Raw genomic sequence first — 19193 nt, forward strand, 5'->3', positions numbered from 1 at the left:
GTGGAGGACACCAAGTGTGGGTTCCATTTGTTGCATCCAAGTAGGGAATCAAACCCAGCCCGTTAGTATGATGAGCAAACACTTTAACCACTGGACTACCCAACTTCCCTTATGACTGTATTACAGTAATAACTATCTTCATGTTTCTGTTCTTCAAGTGTCTCCCAATTGTTGCCAGTGTCAACAGAAAATGTTTTGACTTGTTGAATGTTGATTCAGTCCTGGTAAGAAGTTTAGATTGAGAGCAACCGCCTCCAGTCAAGAGTCTGCACCTGAGCCAGTATCTCTGGCTGGAAGCCGTTTCCAGGCTGCCATATGGCTCAGTGAAATTTCAATTGCAAAAGAAAAAAAGTTCAGCCCGAATCATTGTTGATGTAAACTTGATTGTCCCCAAATGTGGGCTGCTTGTGGGTCAGATCCCTTTCAGGGCTTCTGGTATAATGGGGTTCACATGTCAGGAAGTGCTTGAGGAATTCTAGCAGGAAGTCATACACTGGACACCCTTTTGGTATTATAAATACTGCACATGTCATTGCCGTCAAATGTCTTTTGATATTTTCCTCCATTCTTCAACAAACATATTTGTTTGTGATGGAAGAAATGGTATTAATATTTATGAAACCTTCATGATCAGAATCATATGTTGTTCACATATGACAATGGCATGTTTTCCGTTCAGATCTGAAGTAGCAATACTATGTCCTTTCAAAACAAATGCTGCTTGAATTCTCATTGAACAAGTTGGAAAGCATGGACAAAACCAATGCCCTTTTGGAAGTCCGAATGTTTCATAAAGTTGGTTGGTTGGTTTATTGTTTAACGCCATGCTCAGCAATATTCAATCTATATGACGGCGGTCTGTAAATAATCGAGTCTGGACCAGACAATCCAGTGACTGACATTATGAACATTAATCCATGCAATTGGGATACGATGACATGCATCAACAAAGTCAGCGAGCCTGACCACCAAATCCCCTTTTAAAAAGATTATGATAGTTATGTATACTCAACTTTGAGTGTTCATCTTTATTCATATCAGGGGTATCCACGATTCATGATCAAGCCTATAGTATTAACCCTGATTAAACCACTTTCCCTTGCTCCAGTGGTGTAAGGTCAAGTGAGGATTTAAACAAGAATACACAGTCTGAAATAACAAGAATGTGGTTTGCGTGAAAGGGGTCAAGTGTGATGAGGCAGAACAAGAACCAAAAGAAGCTCCTATCTAGATAGCTTTTTGTTGTTTGAACTTTATCTTATTCACCATCCAGCTCCATTATGCCATCAAAGGCCATCTTGGTTCTTGACAAGACTTGATCAAGCTATTATAGTGTTCTGCAAGACTGCTTCTCTGGTGTCATGTGTGTAAGATGCTGGATAGATCCAGTGAAGGGAGGTGTCCCAGATGCTCAGGATAATGCCTCACATTTGCTTTCTGTATGAACTTTGAAAAACTTGGTGATGGTTATCTTTTGACGATATGCAAAACAAACATGTTATGTGGTTGTTGAATACAGGTTCTACACTTGTTGATACACTTGGGTGCAGCTGTGATGCTTTTTCTAGGAGTGAGCGAGTTGGTTTTAGGCAGCTTTTAGCAATATTCAAGCAATATCACGGCGGGGGCACACCAGAAATAGGCTTCACAAATTGTACCCATGTGGAGAATCGAACCTGGGGAATCGAACCTGGGCCTTCAGCAACTATTCTACCCCACTGCCACTCATGTTCTTGGAGACAGACTGGTTGTTCTTCAAAAGGTCCTAGACCGCCTCCGTGGTCTAGTGGTAGAGCGTCTGCCCGGAGAGCGGAAGGTCTGGGGTTCAGTCCCTGGACGCGTCATACCAAAAGACGTTAAAAGATGGTACTTGTTGTTACGCTGTCTGGCGCTCGGCTTTATGGGGCTAAAACAAGGACTGGTCGGCTCGGAGTCAGTATGCTCTGTCTGAGTGGGGTATTCATGTTAAACTTCGGCATGTTATCTCAGTGTGCTAGCACTATAAATCGGCATTAGTCCGGACTAGTACAAGCAGCCACACACACACGTGCATGCACATTGCTATATAAGTGCAATAATCTTGGACGTGACGTTAAACCCCATTTCACCTCACCTCAAAAGGTCCTGAAAATGTCCTTATGCCTTTTGTCTGTAGAAAGTCAAAGTTGACAGTGTTCTAGCTGTCAACTCACAATGGTGTTACACCAAGAGTCTCTGATTGTTGATTGATACTGAAATATATATGGTTATGATGTTTCATAATGATCTGTATAGAACATGATCATAGTGTTCAAGTGTGAAGATCAGTGACATCAGCTTTGTACATTTGACTTCATATAGTTTATTGCCTTTGCAAGGAGCCATGCAGAACACAAGGAGTCATAAAAGTTTCCACATGCTGGATCAGGAAACTGATGGTAGATTTGAATCCTTGCTTTGACAAGCTCTCAAGAATGTATTTACTGTGCATGAATTCGGAGGGGGATTTATTTGTGTAGCTTGCTGTGGCAAGTGACTGAAGTGGCCAGTGTAAATACATGTAATGGCCATTCCTCCAGTGACTGACAGCTTGCAGTGCGGCCAGTGTCATTGTGTAAATAAAAGAATTAGACCAAACTGAAAACATATGTAACTAATGTTTTATGTTCATTAAGTGTGGGTGAGGTTTTTGCAGCATTGCTGTGTGGGGTTGTAAGGTAGTAATATAATGAAGACCTTTAGTGTGTTGGGGCCAAGTCTAGCACATTTGGGTGGAGCTTGACCACAGTCTTTAATGGCCTTACATTCTCCCCTGATGACTACCCCTTCAGTTCTCTCTTACATTTGTATGACCAACAATGATCTCTTACATTCTCCCCTGATGACTACCCCTTCAGTTCTCTCTTACATTTGTATGACCAACAATGATCTCTTACATTCTCCCCTGATGACTACCCCTTCAGTTCTCTCTTACATTTGTATGACCAACAATGATCTCTTACATTTGTATGACCAACAATGATCTCTTACATTTGTATGACCAACAATGATCTCTTACATTTGTATGACCAACAATGATCTCTTACATTTGTATGACCAACAATGATCTCTTACATTTGTATGACCAACAATGATCTCTTACATTTATATGACCAACAATGATCTCTTACATTTGTATGACCAACAATTCTCTCTTACATTTGTATGACCAACAATTCTCTCTTACATTTGTATGACCAACAATGATCTCTTACATTTGTATGACCAACAATGATCTCTTACATTTATATGACCAACAATGATCTCTTACATTTGTATGACCAACAATTCTCTCTTACATTTGTATGACCAACAATTCTCTCTTACATTTGTATGACCAACAATGATCTCTTACATTTGTATGACCAACAATGATCTCTTACATTTGTATGACCAACAATGATCTCTTACATTTGTGTGACCGACAATGATCTCTTACATTTGTGTGAGCAACAATTCTCTCTTACATTTGTATGAGCAACAATTCTCTCTTACATTTGTATGATCAACAATGATCTCTTACATTTGTATGATCAACAATTCTCTCTTACATTTGTATGAGCAACAATTCTCTCTAACATTTGTATGAGCAACAATTCTCTCTTACATTTGTATGACCAACAATGATCTCTTACATTTGTATGATCAACAATGATCTCTTACATTTGTATGATCAACAATGATCTCTTACATTTGTATGATCAACAATTCTCTCTTACATTTGTGTGATCAACAATGATCTCTTACATTTGTATGATCAACAATTCTCTCTTACATTTGTATGACCAACAATGATCTCTTACATTTGTATGACCAACAATGATCTCTTACATTTGTATGACCAACAATGATCTCTTACATTTGTATGACCAACAATGATCTCTTACATTTGTATGACCAACAATGATCTCTTACATTTGTATGACCAACAATGATCTCTTACATTTGTATGATCAACAATGATCTCTTACATTTGTGTGACCAACAATGATCTCTTACATTTGTATGACCAACAATGATCTCTTACATTTGTATGAGCAACAATTCTCTCTTACATTTGTATGAGCAACAATTCTCTCTTACATTTGTATGAGCAACAATTCTCTCTTACATTTGTATGACCAACAATTCTCTCTTACATTCTCCCCTGATGACTACCCCTTCAGTTCTCTCTTACGTTTGTATGAGCAACAATTCTCTCTTACATTTGTATGACCAACAATGATCTCTTACATTTGTATGAGCAACAATTCTCTCTTACATTTGTATGACCAACAATGATCTCTTACATTTGTATGAGCAACAATTCTCTCTTACATTTGTATGACCGACAATGATCTCTTACATTTGTGTGACCAACAATGATCTCTTACATTTGTATGACCAACAATGATCTCTTACATTTATATGACCAACAATGATCTCTTACATTTGTATGACCAACAATGATCTCTTACATTTGTATGACCAACAATGATCTCTTACATTTATATGACCAACAATGATCTCTTACATTTGTGTGACCAACAATGATCTCTTACATTTATATGACCAACAATGATCTCTTACATTTGTATGAGCAACAATTCTCTCTTACATTTGTATGACCAACAATGATCTCTTACATTTGTATGACCAACAATGATCTCTTACATTTGTATGACCAACAATGATCTCTTACATTTGTATGACCAACAATGATCTCTTACATTTGTATGAGCAACAATTCTCTCTTACATTTGTATGACCAACAATGATCTCTTACATTTGTATGATCAACAATGATCTCTTACATTTGTATGATCAACAATGATCTCTTACATTTGTATGATCAACAATTCTCTCTTACATTTGTGTGATCAACAATGATCTCTTACATTTGTATGATCAACAATTCTCTCTTACATTTGTATGACCAACAATGATCTCTTACATTTGTATGACCAACAATGATCTCTTACATTTGTATGACCAACAATGATCTCTTACATTTGTATGACCAACAATGATCTCTTACATTTGTATGACCAACAATGATCTCTTACATTTGTATGACCAACAATGATCTCTTACATTTGTATGATCAACAATGATCTCTTACATTTGTGTGACCAACAATGATCTCTTACATTTGTATGACCAACAATGATCTCTTACATTTGTATGAGCAACAATTCTCTCTTACATTTGTATGAGCAACAATTCTCTCTTACATTTGTATGAGCAACAATTCTCTCTTACATTTGTATGACCAACAATTCTCTCTTACATTCTCCCCTGATGACTACCCCTTCAGTTCTCTCTTACGTTTGTATGAGCAACAATTCTCTCTTACATTTGTATGACCAACAATGATCTCTTACATTTGTATGAGCAACAATTCTCTCTTACATTTGTATGAGCAACAATTCTCTCTTACATTTGTATGAGCAACAATGATCTCTTACATTTGTATGACCAACAATGATCTCTTACATTTGTATGACCAACAATGATCTCTTACATTTGTATGACCAACAATGATCTCTTACATTTGTATGAGCAACAATTCTCTCTTACATTTGTATGATCAACAATTCTCTCTTACATTTGTATGACCAACAATGATCTCTTACATTTGTGTGATCAACAATGATCTCTTACATTTGTATGAGCAACAATTCTCTCTTACATTTGTATGAGCAACAATTCTCTCTTACATTTGTATGAGCAACAATTCTCTCTTACATTTGTATGAGCAACAATTCTCTCTTACATTTGTATGACCAACAATGATCTCTTACATTTGTATGACCAACAATGATCTCTTACATTTGTATGACCAACAATGATCTCTTACATTTGTATGACCAACAATGATCTCTTACATTTGTGTGACCAACAATGATCTCTTACATTTGTATGACCAACAATGATCTCTTACATTTGTATGAGCAACAATTCTCTCTTACATTTGTATGACCAACAATGATCTCTTACATTTGTATGATCAACAATTCTCTCTTACATTTGTATGACCAACAATGATCTCTTACATTTGTGTGATCAACAATGATCTCTTACATTTGTATGACCAACAATGATCTCTTACATTTGTATGAGCAACAATTCTCTCTTACATTTGTATGAGCAACAATTCTCTCTTACATTTGTATGAGCAACAATTCTCTCTTACATTTGTATGACCAACAATGATCTCTTACATTTGTATGACCAACAATGATCTCTTACATTTGTATGACCAACAATGATCTCTTACATTTGTATGACCAACAATGATCTCTTACATTTGTATGACCAACAATTCTCTCTTACATTTGTGTGACCAACAATGATCTCTTACATTTTTATGACCAACAATGATCTCTTACATTTGTATGACCAACAATGATCTCTTACATTTGTGTGAGCAACAATTCTCTCTTACATTTGTATGACCAACAATGATCTCTTACATTTGTATGACCAACAATGATCTCTTACATTTGTATGACCAACAATGATCTCTTACATTTGTATGACCAACAATGATCTCTTACATTTGTATGAGCAACAATTCTCTCTTACATTTGTATGACCAACAATGATCTCTTACATTTGTATGACCAACAATGATCTCTTACATTTGTATGAGCAACAATTCTCTCTTACATTTGTATGACCAACAATGATCTCTTACATTTGTATGACCAACAATGATCTCTTACATTTGTATGAGCAACAATTCTCTCTTACATTTGTATGAGCAACAATTCTCTCTTACATTTGTATGAGCAACAATTCTCTCTTACATTTGTATGACCAACAATGATAAAGAATTGGATTTTAGTCAAGTGTATTTTTGTTTACCTCAGAATCTTAGCTTGGTATATCAGGGCTTGATTTAACTTTATAAAACTTGCACCAGTGCATCCTTTTATTAAAAATTGCAGCGTAATATTTGTCTACATGCATTATGTGCGAGTCTAAACATAACTCTTAGTTGTTCTAACAACATCGAAATTGAACACAATACCTCAGAGCTATATTTACCATAATATATCACTTATCCTAGTGTTATGCATAATTTTTCATGCTTTGTTGGGCTGGATGGCCTCAAACTGTAGACACTTAGAGATTATGTGCACGTTCCTGTAACGTTTTACAGCAGTACATCATTATTTTATTGACACTGGCAGCAGACTGGCCTATGTTTCAACTTTGATAAATTTATGGGACCAGGGTGCAACCTGATTTTGTCTGGTGCAACTAAGTTTTCATGTCAACATGCACCTGGTGCAAGTTAAATCAAGTTCCTTATATAGAGCACTGGGCCCCGTTCCTCAAAGCGATCTTAGCGCTACGATGATCGTAAGCCTATGTTAAAGTATGGGACTTACGATCACCTTGTATTCATGCAACACTAAACTGGCTGAAGTGTTGCGAGGGGAATTTGACAAATGAGTTTTGGCATTGCTTCATGTTACAACAGTGTTTGCTGTGATTGATGTTCTGTGGCAGTGCAGCAGTAATGGTGCGATTCAGAGAAGGATGACTCTTCTGAGACATGTTGTGTTTGTTTGGGTTCAGGTAGAGGCTAGAATGTGTTGTCTAGCAGATTTACAATCAGGATAACATTGTTTCACATTTCATTAATGGGAAGGTTACCATGGCAACTGATATCTCCCATACACACAGGAAGGATACTGGTTGTGGAAAGGCTGGATATGCATTAGGAATATATCACTGGAAGGTACAGATATATGAATATTACATGAGAATGGATTGATCAATTCATATCAACATAAATCATGGGACGCATACACTTATCATAATTCATTTTAACACAAATTACCGCTTAACACATTCAAGATCTCAATATATCCTCTCTAAGTATAGAAAGTGTTCTATCAAAGGCATTGTAGAACATTTATCAAATGAATTATCCATTCAATTGTACAGATTTGAATTAATGAATTATATATATTTTGACTTAAAGTGGAAGTTAATCTCCTTCACACATCGATTCAAAATGATGGCTGTGTCACTCAGGGTATTACCCGAGACTATTCTACAAGGGCTTGGACGGGTAACTTGGGTACTCGGGTCGGATGGGTACTGAGAAGGACCTTGGTACCCACAGGACTGCCCAGACCCGTGGTTGGTCATGTGATATTGTTTAATGACAAAAATGATCTTGAACAATATATTGTTACACTACAAGTCACTAATGTTCGCATTTCTTTCTGACTATGCACCCAGACTTTTATATGTTTGAATAAAGATAAAACTTCAGTCAACTAGATACATGTATCTAAATACATTTTGTCCAGGGCTACAGTCAAACTATTCCCAATCGGACATTTTGTACTTATCTCTTTAGACCTACAGTGGGTACCCAGGTAGGATTGGGTAATAGGTGGATGGGTACCCAGGAAGTAAATTTGGACTCGTCCCAGCCCTATATTCTACCTGTTCCCATATCAAGCAAGGTTGAGAGGCCTCCTGCATCTACTGGGGAGGTAGATATTAATATATGCTGATTTCCCCTGGCATTTCCATACCTGCCAGACATGCGGTAGGTTGTGAGATAGTGTTGACCCTGGGGTGTATCAAGCTGTGGTGTGTGTGATGTGTGACTTTCTTTATCCGTATACATCCTGGACATTGTGACATTGACAGATACACTGACAGGACGTAGTAACTCAAGTACTTCTTCATGTCTGGAAATTTGATTATAGTATAACCGATCTCATTACATTCATGATAACAAAATGCCTTACTTTGTTAGCGAATTGTGTGAGTCACATGTGCTACAGGTAGGGCATCATGTGTTTACCAGCTATAGAAACTAACAGTTTTAGTCCACTAGTCCTTATAATGATAATAATTATAAGGCAAAACTCTTAACAATGGTAAATTTCTACTAGTCCTTATGATAACTTTTGGGCAGTTTGGTAAGGACTGTAGGACCAGTGCCAATTTCTAAGACTGCTTACTATTTTCGCAAACACAGTTTTCTTTATGTCGCATCAATTTGGGAGTGTTTCATTTTAAAGGATACGATAAATGTTACTTTTTGTGGAAAAGAAACATAATTAATTAGATTTTCCTTTTTTTTTCAAACCAAATTGTTCGCCCAGCACATCTCATACCAGTCAGTAAATGTTTTGGGAGAAACAAACACAGTTTCATGTTGATTCTAGAACCAAAAAAGATATGTCAGCAGTTGCCAAAGTTCCAAGTTGTAATCTCGCGCACACACCCAGGTTCAAGGCTGTGCAGTCCTCGTATGTTTGAGTCACATGTTCCAGTTTGCTGGCATCACCCAGTACACCATGCTTAGTCAGCCAAACAACTGTCTCTGTTAATATATTGTTATGATGATGTAACTTTTTTTCCCACCTACTTCATGCAGTACTGGTAGTCTGACAAACAGTGGTGACCGGAAAGATCCAGTTGTACTCGAAGACAAATCAGGATCATTAGGAGGGTCATTGGTACTGGAGTTTGGGAGGGTTTTCAGTGGTACTGATGGTCTGACTGACTAACTCGGTCAGGGAGAGGGTCCAATGGTACTGGTAGTCTGGGAGAGCCCAGTGCTACTGACAGTCTGATCGACAGGCCCATTAAGGAACTTGGTCACTGGAAGGGTCTAGAGGTATTGGTAGTCTGACAGGCAGACCCTTTGTGGAACTTGGTCACTGGGAGGGTCTAGAGGTACTGGAGTCTGACAGGCAGACCCTTTGAGGAACTTGGTCACTGGGAGGGTCTCAAGGTACTGGTAGTCTGACAGGCAGACCCTTTGTGGAACTTGATCACTGGGAGGGTCTAGAGGTACTGGTAGTCTGACAGGCAGACCCTTTGAGGAACTTGGTCACTGGGAGGGTCTCGAGATACTGGTAGTCTGACAGGCAGACCCTTTGAGGAACTTGGTCACTGGGAGGGTCTAGAGGTACTGGTAGTCTGAAAGGCAGACCCTTTGAGGAACTTGGTCACTGGGAGGGTCTAGTGGAACTGGTAGTCTAACAGGCAGACCCTTTGTGGAACTTGGTCACTGGGAGGGTCTAGAGGTACTGGTAGTCTGACAGGCAGACCCTTTGAGGAACTTGATCACTGGGAGGGTCTCAAGGTACTGGTAGTCTGACAGGCAGACCCTTTGTGGAACTTGATCACTGGGAGGGTCTAGAGGTACTGGTAGTCTGACAGGCAGACCCTTTGAGGAACTTGATCACTGGGAGGGTCTCGAGATACTGGTAGTCTGACAGGCAGACCCTTTGAGGAACTTGGTCACTGGGAGGGTCTAGAGGTACTGGTAGTCTGACAGGCAGACCCTTTGAGGAACTTGGTCACTGGGAGGGTCTAGTGGAACTGGTAGTCTAACAGGCAGACCCTTTGTGGAACTTGGTCACTGGGAGGGTCTAGTGGAACTGGTAGTCTGACAGGCAGACCCTTTGTGGAACTTGGTCATCGGGAAGGTCAGGTGGAACTGGTAGGCTTACAGATCCAAGGTCCATGTTTACTGAGAGTGTTCAGTGGTAAATGATGGGATACAGACTGAAGAAACTAAGCTAATCTGGACTTTCTTCAGCATAATTCTTGCTTGAGTAATTTGTTTTAAACATGTACTTCATCCTACATACCATTGCAGTTTGTTATGCTCTGTATACCACATCAAAATGACATGCCTTGATGAAACCCAAATACTGTTTAAGGCTACCTTAATCCCAGTTCCCTCACTCCCTATAATTTGTACCTAGCATCCCAGTGACCAATCAGTGTAGAGCCCTATCCACTGCTGTATACATGCCAGTGTTTAATAAGTCCAGGTAATAACAGTAATTACCAGATCTGCTGAGCCATCAATAGCTCTGACATTTCCAGCAAGCTGGCTAGGGCCCATGCACTTCTTACACTGCCAATGATGCAGTGGTATTCTGATACTTATTCACAACATGCCCGGTATTGGGCTATATACAGGCTGCTGATACAATCTGTTATACTCATTACCAATGAATGTGACAGGTTTCCTTCTGCTAAGTCACAAACTTGTTAGCAGGTTATACATTATCTGGTTATTTTAATTAACCTAAACATTAATATTGTTGATGATAGATCATCACCAGACAATACAAGTATGAGTGGGTGCTTGATGCTTCTTAAATCAGCCTAGTTCTTAGCCTAGTGATTAAAGTGTTCCCTCATCACGCTGAAGACCCGGGTTCGATTCCCGACATGGGTACCATGTGTGAAGCCCATTTGTGGTGTCCTCCACCGTGACATTGCTGGAATATTGCTAAACGCGGCGTAAAACCAAACCCAGTCAATCTCAAATCATGAGGCCAAAGGAAGGAACATGAATGATTCAAGATGCAGCTGATCTTAAAGTGAGTAAATGCTGTTAAACTCTGTTGTCAGCAATAGTCCAGTTTATATCATGCCAGTCGGTAATAACTGAGTCTGGACTGCCTGAGCTATGATACACGCTGATAGGGAATGATGTCATGCAAGTCACACATTGGTCGACTTGTACGGCAAGGATGAGGTACTGGAGACCATGGCAAGATGTAAAGAGTATATTTAAGGGAAATAGAGCACACAACATAAGGAAAATGAAATAATATGTGGATAACACATCACCGATAGCTGTTTTAAGTTCCAGTTTCATTCCTGTTTGGCGAAAAATGTGTCTAAATGTGCGAGAGAATTCTGTTTTGTCCATCTAGATTGAGTTTGGTGCAGGTAAATCTGTTAGTGTTCCGATTCCCAGCCAGTATAAGGATTCTCTTATAATGTTATATGAGAGTAATACTTTCTAAAGGTGGACTAGAGGAACTTGTGTAACAGCTTGAGACAAATGTCCCTATCAATAGCTCATTGATTTTCAAATATCGATCCCACCCCATCACGATGTTGGAACAGTATTGCAAGGTCAAGGTTATTGTATATTGATCTTCCAATGAAAGTTACTTTCTCATGTGTATACGACCATCTACTTTCGGGTAATAAATAATAGACTAATGTCTTGACGCATTACAGACAGGTTGTATACCTGACGTATCACACATGAAGATAATATTCTGTGATTGGTGTACAGGTAAGGGATATGTCTTGGGGGTAATCTGTATGGTTATATAGGGGATGAATTATAGATTATAACGGTTATGTCCCTAGTGATAGGGATTGGTGTTTCACTCAGCTCAGTTGGGTAGATCAGTGCAGTTGATGCTGTGTCTCTGAGGAGAAGTGATGAGGAGAGAGGTATGAGGAGGTGTCATTGAGGTAGACATGTATACATCTCACTACCTGGCTGATAATAAGGTGTGTACTTTAGCGAGTGATCATTGATTAACGTTGCTTCTGCAATTTTGCCTTTATTCACATCAAGTATTATATTTGAGGTGTCTACTGAAGATAATATATTCAACATTTTCTCGAATTATTGTGGGGGCAGTTAGGTAGCCTAGTGGTTAAAATTGAGACTGGTCATGCCAAAGAACTGTGATCAATTCCCCACATGGTACAATGTGGCTAGGTAATTTCTTTCTCTCCCCCACCCCCACCCCCCACCACCATGCTAAAAGTGGCACAGAATCTGACTCGCTCACTTGTATCATTGCTTTTGTTCCAGTGTCTCTAGATTGTCACTGAATCTTTGCAAAAACAGTATCACAACTTCATGTAGTTGAAAGCTTGATAATCACATTGACAGGAAATAAATGACATCTCATTTTCTCATGATAAAATCATGTTTGATATCGATTTAGCTCATGTCCTTTGGGATCACATTGCTTCTTGAACCTGCTATAAAATGTGAGTAGCTGATAATTTATTGACAGCTTCCTGGCCAAGTAATTAAATTTTCACCATAGTACTGGAGACAAGATGAGGATAACAAGTGTGATGTATGATCACTTGATTGGGATTTTACTGATATTAAATACACATGTCTTTTGCAGTAAGGAACTGATTGGTTGATTGACTGATCGTATTGATGTAATCAGATGTAACTTGTGTGAGAAATTCATCAAGTTGAATATGTGTTGAATACCATGCAATCAGTGTTTGGCAAAGTTTGTGCATGATGTGCAGATGGGTTATATCAAACACAACACTGTGTTCCTTCAACAGATAGTGCGTCAGAGTGTGGCCCTGGATGGAGCTGGTTTAAGTGCTTTTTTTACATCAATCACTCAATTCCTTTTGATACTGAACACTGTTGTACACCACTGTGAAAACACATAACACCTGATGCAGAAACAGTTGTTGCACCTTTTATAAGCCTATGTCTGTGCCATACAGCTAAAATGCTCTGCAGCTCTCTTTCATATCTTTCAAAGGATAGCTTCCTCTTTGATTTGACATAAAGTATTTGGTCTGAATGCCAACACATGAGGTGTAATATTTACCATAGAAAACAGCTTCCTTCAATTTTATATGCCGGTTACATATTTCTGAAAATTGTTGATTCAAGATACATGACAGGTTGAACAAAGGGTATTTTTAAAGGTAATAATCCTTATTTTCCCCCACCAAGGCCCACTAGCTGCATATAGATTAAAGTAACCTGCTTTCATTACTCTGTCGGTAGTTTCTATGTCCTGCTTTCTTCCTGTCATCTGACCTACATTTAGATATTCATTTTAGCCGTGTGGATGAATGAATCAAATTCAAAGTCATACTGCCAGGTGATTTATGGTTGCGCGGTTATGGAAAGAAAACGGAAACACCTGTACTTAAAGTTTCTTTGCCATTTACAGATGATTGACATAAATGATATTTGTTTTGATTTGAGAGAGGGGATGGAGTTTGTGTTGGCGGTAAAGCTGCCTGAATTTGTGTGGGGATGTTAAAGTTTACCACAAGGGCACCTCATGGAAAGCTGTAAGTAATGACATGTGCTGGTATACAGCTTTGTGAGCTTTGATAAGCAGTGAGCTATTGCAGTAAAACTATCCTTTTATTCATAGATTAGGGTATATAAAGTAGACCAGTTTGAAACACATGGTTTAGGAGCACATAGAGAGGTTACTGCAGAAGCTAGTATTGTATGCTGGTCCTATGTCAGTATACACCGTATCTATTAGGGATAATGAAGCACAAAGGTGATAACCCTGTTATACCCCACATTTACAAACTGCTTGCTTTAGCCTCTCTCATGTCATGTGTAAACATAATTAAACAGTTTTGTTGACAGGATGTGATAATCCTTTGTTGGAATAACTCTAGCTTCTTGGCCACCAGACAGAGGGGTACCTGGTGTTTGATCTCAGTACAAAGCCTTTTCCTATTGTTAACCAGGGCAGCTGCTCTTGTGACCTTGTCACAGCCAGGTGTATTTCATGTTCAAGGGAAAAAATAATCTTAGGGAAGTCAGTTATGTCATGTGGAGCTGCACATGGCTTTTCTAAATGGATAGTGTTCATTATGAATTGATCAGTATGTGATTGTTAATAATTTGTTGTTAACATTGGCTTTGGAATTGAGCTGTTGTATAGCTTTTAAGCTCTGGCAATATGTCATTGAGCGGCATAAACTTACTGAACCAACACATGAAAAAAAGGGAATTTATTGTTTTAACTGGTGACATATATCAATCTCTATCTTAAGTGACTTTTATTCAGAAAACATTGTTGTTGAATGGTCAATTTCACTTATGCTTTTGGGCAATATAAATACTCAGTAATGACTTGATTAGGTGAGGTCTTGTATGCATTCTTGATCCTATCATCATATGTCAATTTATGAGATAGCATCAGCCATGTCACCAAATAATGTAACCTTCACGATTATCTTATCATGTTTTCTGACCTAATTGAAACTGTTGTTATTCATGTGATGTCTGCCTTGCTACATTAATGATGAGTGATGATTCTGAGTATGTCAGGGTTTTGAGTGACAATGTCAGGCGGTCCAGTCGTCTAAGGCTCCGCTGTTTGCTTTGTAGAATTTAGGCACAACAGGACCCTCTTATCATTCAAATCCCACATTCATCCTGATTATGTTTCTAGGTTTGTCAGAACCATACCATGCTTGTGGGTTTTGCCATGGTGGTAGACATGTGAGATTAGTAAGAGATGAAGTATAACAGTTCTATCAAATAAGAAATGTCTTTTTCAGCATGTGACTATTACAGCTAAATAGTTAATTTCATTTTGATAGTATTCTGACAATGTCTGAATGTTTACCTGTGTTTGTTGCAGTTCTTTGGGTAGAAAGCGCCAGACGTCAGTGCCTGACATCACCAACGGGGATGACAGCTGGGATCCCACAGATGATGTATATAAAAAGGTTCAACAGGGTGGGGAAATTCCCTACAAGGGGCTGCAAAAACCAGCTCCTGAAAAACCGAAAAGTGAGTTCATTTCTATAACCTTGCTCTACCTCGTTAAAACTTTGAATCATTCAGTTATGTGGGTATTTTGCTCTAGTCTTAACTTAACTGACATAGATAGATGATCATATGAGAAATTTCTTGTGGTTAAAGCCGGATGAGAAATTACAGCTGTTAATTTTTAGGTCTGATAAGTAGGTTCAATTTGAACTTTATTTGGACAGATGCATCCAAGTTTGCATGTGATCGATGACTAGAGCAGAATATTTCACCAATCTAAAGTTAAGCTGCTGGTGATTTTGTTGATTTTTGGCTTTTATTTTGTTTCGTTGTTTATGTACACTTCAAGAACTCTTCTGTTTCATATCAGTCTTGTTTTCAGTTTTGCTGTTGTACTCTGGGTTTTGTTTTCCTCTATCTCTTACATGACTTTGACACGTTGACTTTTTGTCAAAACTTCATACAGCATTGTAAATAATAAAAACTCTTTGTTAATTATCCTGAAATGAAATATTGTGGGTTTGATTCATTAAAAAATGTGCATGTAAAGAAGTGAAAGTGTAATGTGAGTTTGCTAATGACATGTTTTTAAAGGGGGACTAGACTCTAGCAGAATAGCAGTCTGAGCAAGTTTGATGATGTAGATCATCAATTAAACAGTTAATAATGTCCCAAATTAAAGACACAATGTCTCACCCAAGACACAGATAACTATGTCTGAAGTCCGTGGAGAATAGTCCCTCTTTAATTATAACACCAGGAGCAAACTGAACTCACCTGAAACTCTGACATACAAAACAATGCATATGACATTCTGAATACCAACAAACAAGCAATAACACATTGAAACGTATGCCATGCATACCAATTATATCATTACACACAATTATCACCCCATCATCACATCACATCAGCCATTCAGCTTCGAATGAAGTATGCAGTGTCAGACCCAGCTAGTGCTATACTGTGACACGATCAAACTGGCCTGGATCACATACTTGGACAGTGTGGACATGACACTGACAGACAGCTTATCACATAGTGTGTGATATATCCCGTCTCCATGGACTTTGTCTTGCCTTGATCCTGGTATCCGTGCTGTGTTGTTTCGTATCACCTCACTCTATTCAATCACATGATGTATAATCCTTCCCGTTGTGGCTCACCAATGTCAACTTCGGATATGATTTGGTCAACCACAGGACCATTTCTCCTCTCATGTAAGTAGTTGTCGTGTCCCGCCAAAGTTCCTCCTCCCTGGTCTACTGTTACTGTGGTATTTCAAGCAACCGACCAATAAGCTTATGTTATGTTTGTTTCAAGTGGAGGGATTTTATATTTTGTTTCTGTCACTTCTTCCTGTCTTTTGTTTCATTAACCAGCAGCTTCATTCACCATGAAAAGTCAATACAGCCATGATTAACTGATGATTGTCATCTTTCAGCTTGTCCACATCTAACATTATTCAAACCATAATATTTATATAAATTGTAAAATTTCAATTTAACAATAATGTTAATGATGTGTCTGGAATTTTGAAATCCTTTGTAAAATAAATAATTGAAATTTCAAAACAGTTGAAGTTGATCTAATTCATATTACAGTGTGCATTTCCAAGTTGTATGTGAGGAGGTCCCTATTGCATGGTGGATGAACTGACTGAATACTAACCCTGGCTAAGATCTTATCCATCTACTAATAACCATGCATGTCTACAAACATGTATACGAACATGTCTAGAAGAAATTCTTAAGACCTTCCCAACCAAGCTATTCTTTAAACATACCAAAATGGAAGTGTCATCATCCCACAGTGCTGATGCGATGATGCATGAACCTGTCTACAGTACTGAGTTCAAAGGCAGCAGAGATGCCCCTAGAACTAGGTTAGAAACACCTGTAGTGTCTAGAAGTACATCCAGCAGTGGCTACCAGTCAGTGACTAGCTATCCCCAATATCATGACTATCAGCCACAACAGGAGGGACGTAGAAATTTTGAACAGTTGTCTACTATATACAAAGGTCGGTTGCTTGAGAAACCCTCATACAGTGAATATATGTCCTCAAAACTTTCCAGTTGCCAACCAAGCTCAGATGAACAACCTGATTGGAAAGCTTCTGGATCAAGAATTGAAAATCTTTCTTCAAAGATTGGTCAAAGTAGAGGGGTCCTAAAGGATTCCAGGAGCAAAGCTGATAGACAACAAAGTCATCAAGTGCCAATTTCAAATGAGGTTAATAGCCATTTGAGTGAGCCACCAAGAAATCCTCGACCAGAGACTCTATATTTACAGAGCAAAGATGATGTTGCATCTGTTGAGACAGGAAGCACTGAGAGTTACTCCAAGCTGTTTGACAGAGAAGAACAGAAACGTAGGAATGCGTACCGAAGGAGAGTAGAAGACCATTACAACAGACTGATTGGTGAAGAGCAACTATCTCCAGATACTGCCAGTATACTGAGTGATGCTTTTGCCCAGGCAGAAGACAAGGCAAAATACAGGTCAACTCCAATTCAGTTGCAGAGATCTCCTGAATATCAGGTCGGGATAGACAGGTCTGTGTGGAAAGATATTGATCACACAAGATCAAAGTCTATTGAGAAACTGAAGACTACTCCTGATGAGGTGTTTGAAACTCTAAGTAAAGAGTCAAAAGGTTTCCCAAGACATTATGTAGATTCTAAAACTGTGCACAGACTTGGTAGTGCCCATGAACACATGTCAAGGGAAAGATCTGGTGTAAAAAAGGATAGGACAACATCACCATATATGGAGATGACACAAAATGTGATAGACAGTTCCACAAGGCCCAGTGGAAATCAGCCAGGGGCTAAACCATACAGATCAGGAGCAAAGGTGGATCCAATAATTCTACCAGAGAAAGGGTTCTACTGGACCAAACAAAGATCACAGACTCCAGGGCCGGACCATCTAAGAGCTCAGTCAAACAGAGGCTCAGTTGCTAGTGATCGGTCTTCTCGACTTGATCCTCACACTTACCAGTCATATGCTGCAGGAATTCTTTACTCATCTGGGAGATCAGAGAAATTCTTGAACTTGACTAAACATTTTTCTGTTTTGGAAAGGATATCTGAGATTGAATATGAAGCTTCTCAGAGGAAGCAGTGTGTTAACGCTAGACACCCCTTGAACTGGGATCCCAAGGACTATGTCAACATGCTCTCCATTTATGATATTGAGACAAGAGAGGAATTGAAAGAACTGTATTCTGAGCTTGAAGAGGCAAAGAAAAACAAGGAGTTTTACTATAGTTCTTGTAAACTGGCAGATGTGCAGTGGAATCCAGATAAAGACAAAGGCCTTTTGAAAAAACAGAAATCATTTTCTGACTTCAAGACTTGTTATATGGAGCATGCTTCCAGTACAGATGCGGTTGCAGGCATTTCTACAGAGACAATTGACAGGCAAACTCCTTATTACGCACTCTCTGCAAAATACAGAACAATGGAAGAAAAACAAAAGCTTAAAGAAATGAAGTCACCTGAAGATCCACAACAGGAACAAACTTCACCTAGAACACCTGGCCCATATCTACAGATTAAAGAAAACTCAGCCAAAATGTGTAAGGAAAGACCATTGTATGGAACACACATCAAAGAATTTCCTGTGAACAAGTATGAAATCCATGTCCAAAACTATACACAGCAGATAAAATCTGACAATGGTCTACATGTCCGATCAATCTCTGCTCCAAACAAGGAAAATCAGGACATGCATGGTCCTCTGCAAAGATGTGATTCCTCAAAGGAATCTTACTTCAGAATGGAAGATGAAAATGAAGATTCTGCACAGGAGGCTGAAGTCATTGTTACTCATGAAAGTAAGTTAAGAGGAGCTCC

At 38.7% G+C, this 19193-nt stretch overlaps 1 pseudogene; it reads left to right on the forward strand.

The window, feature by feature from the left end:
* Positions 1-19193, forward strand: part of LOC139468289 (uncharacterized) — a 187658-nt pseudogene that overhangs the window by 151353 nt on the left and 17112 nt on the right.

Source organism: Haliotis cracherodii, unplaced genomic scaffold (genome assembly GCF_022045235.1).
Source record: "Haliotis cracherodii isolate W230 unplaced genomic scaffold, xgHalCrac1.p SCAF_2, whole genome shotgun sequence".
In the NCBI taxonomy this organism is placed as follows: Eukaryota; Metazoa; Mollusca; class Gastropoda; order Lepetellida; family Haliotidae; genus Haliotis; species Haliotis cracherodii.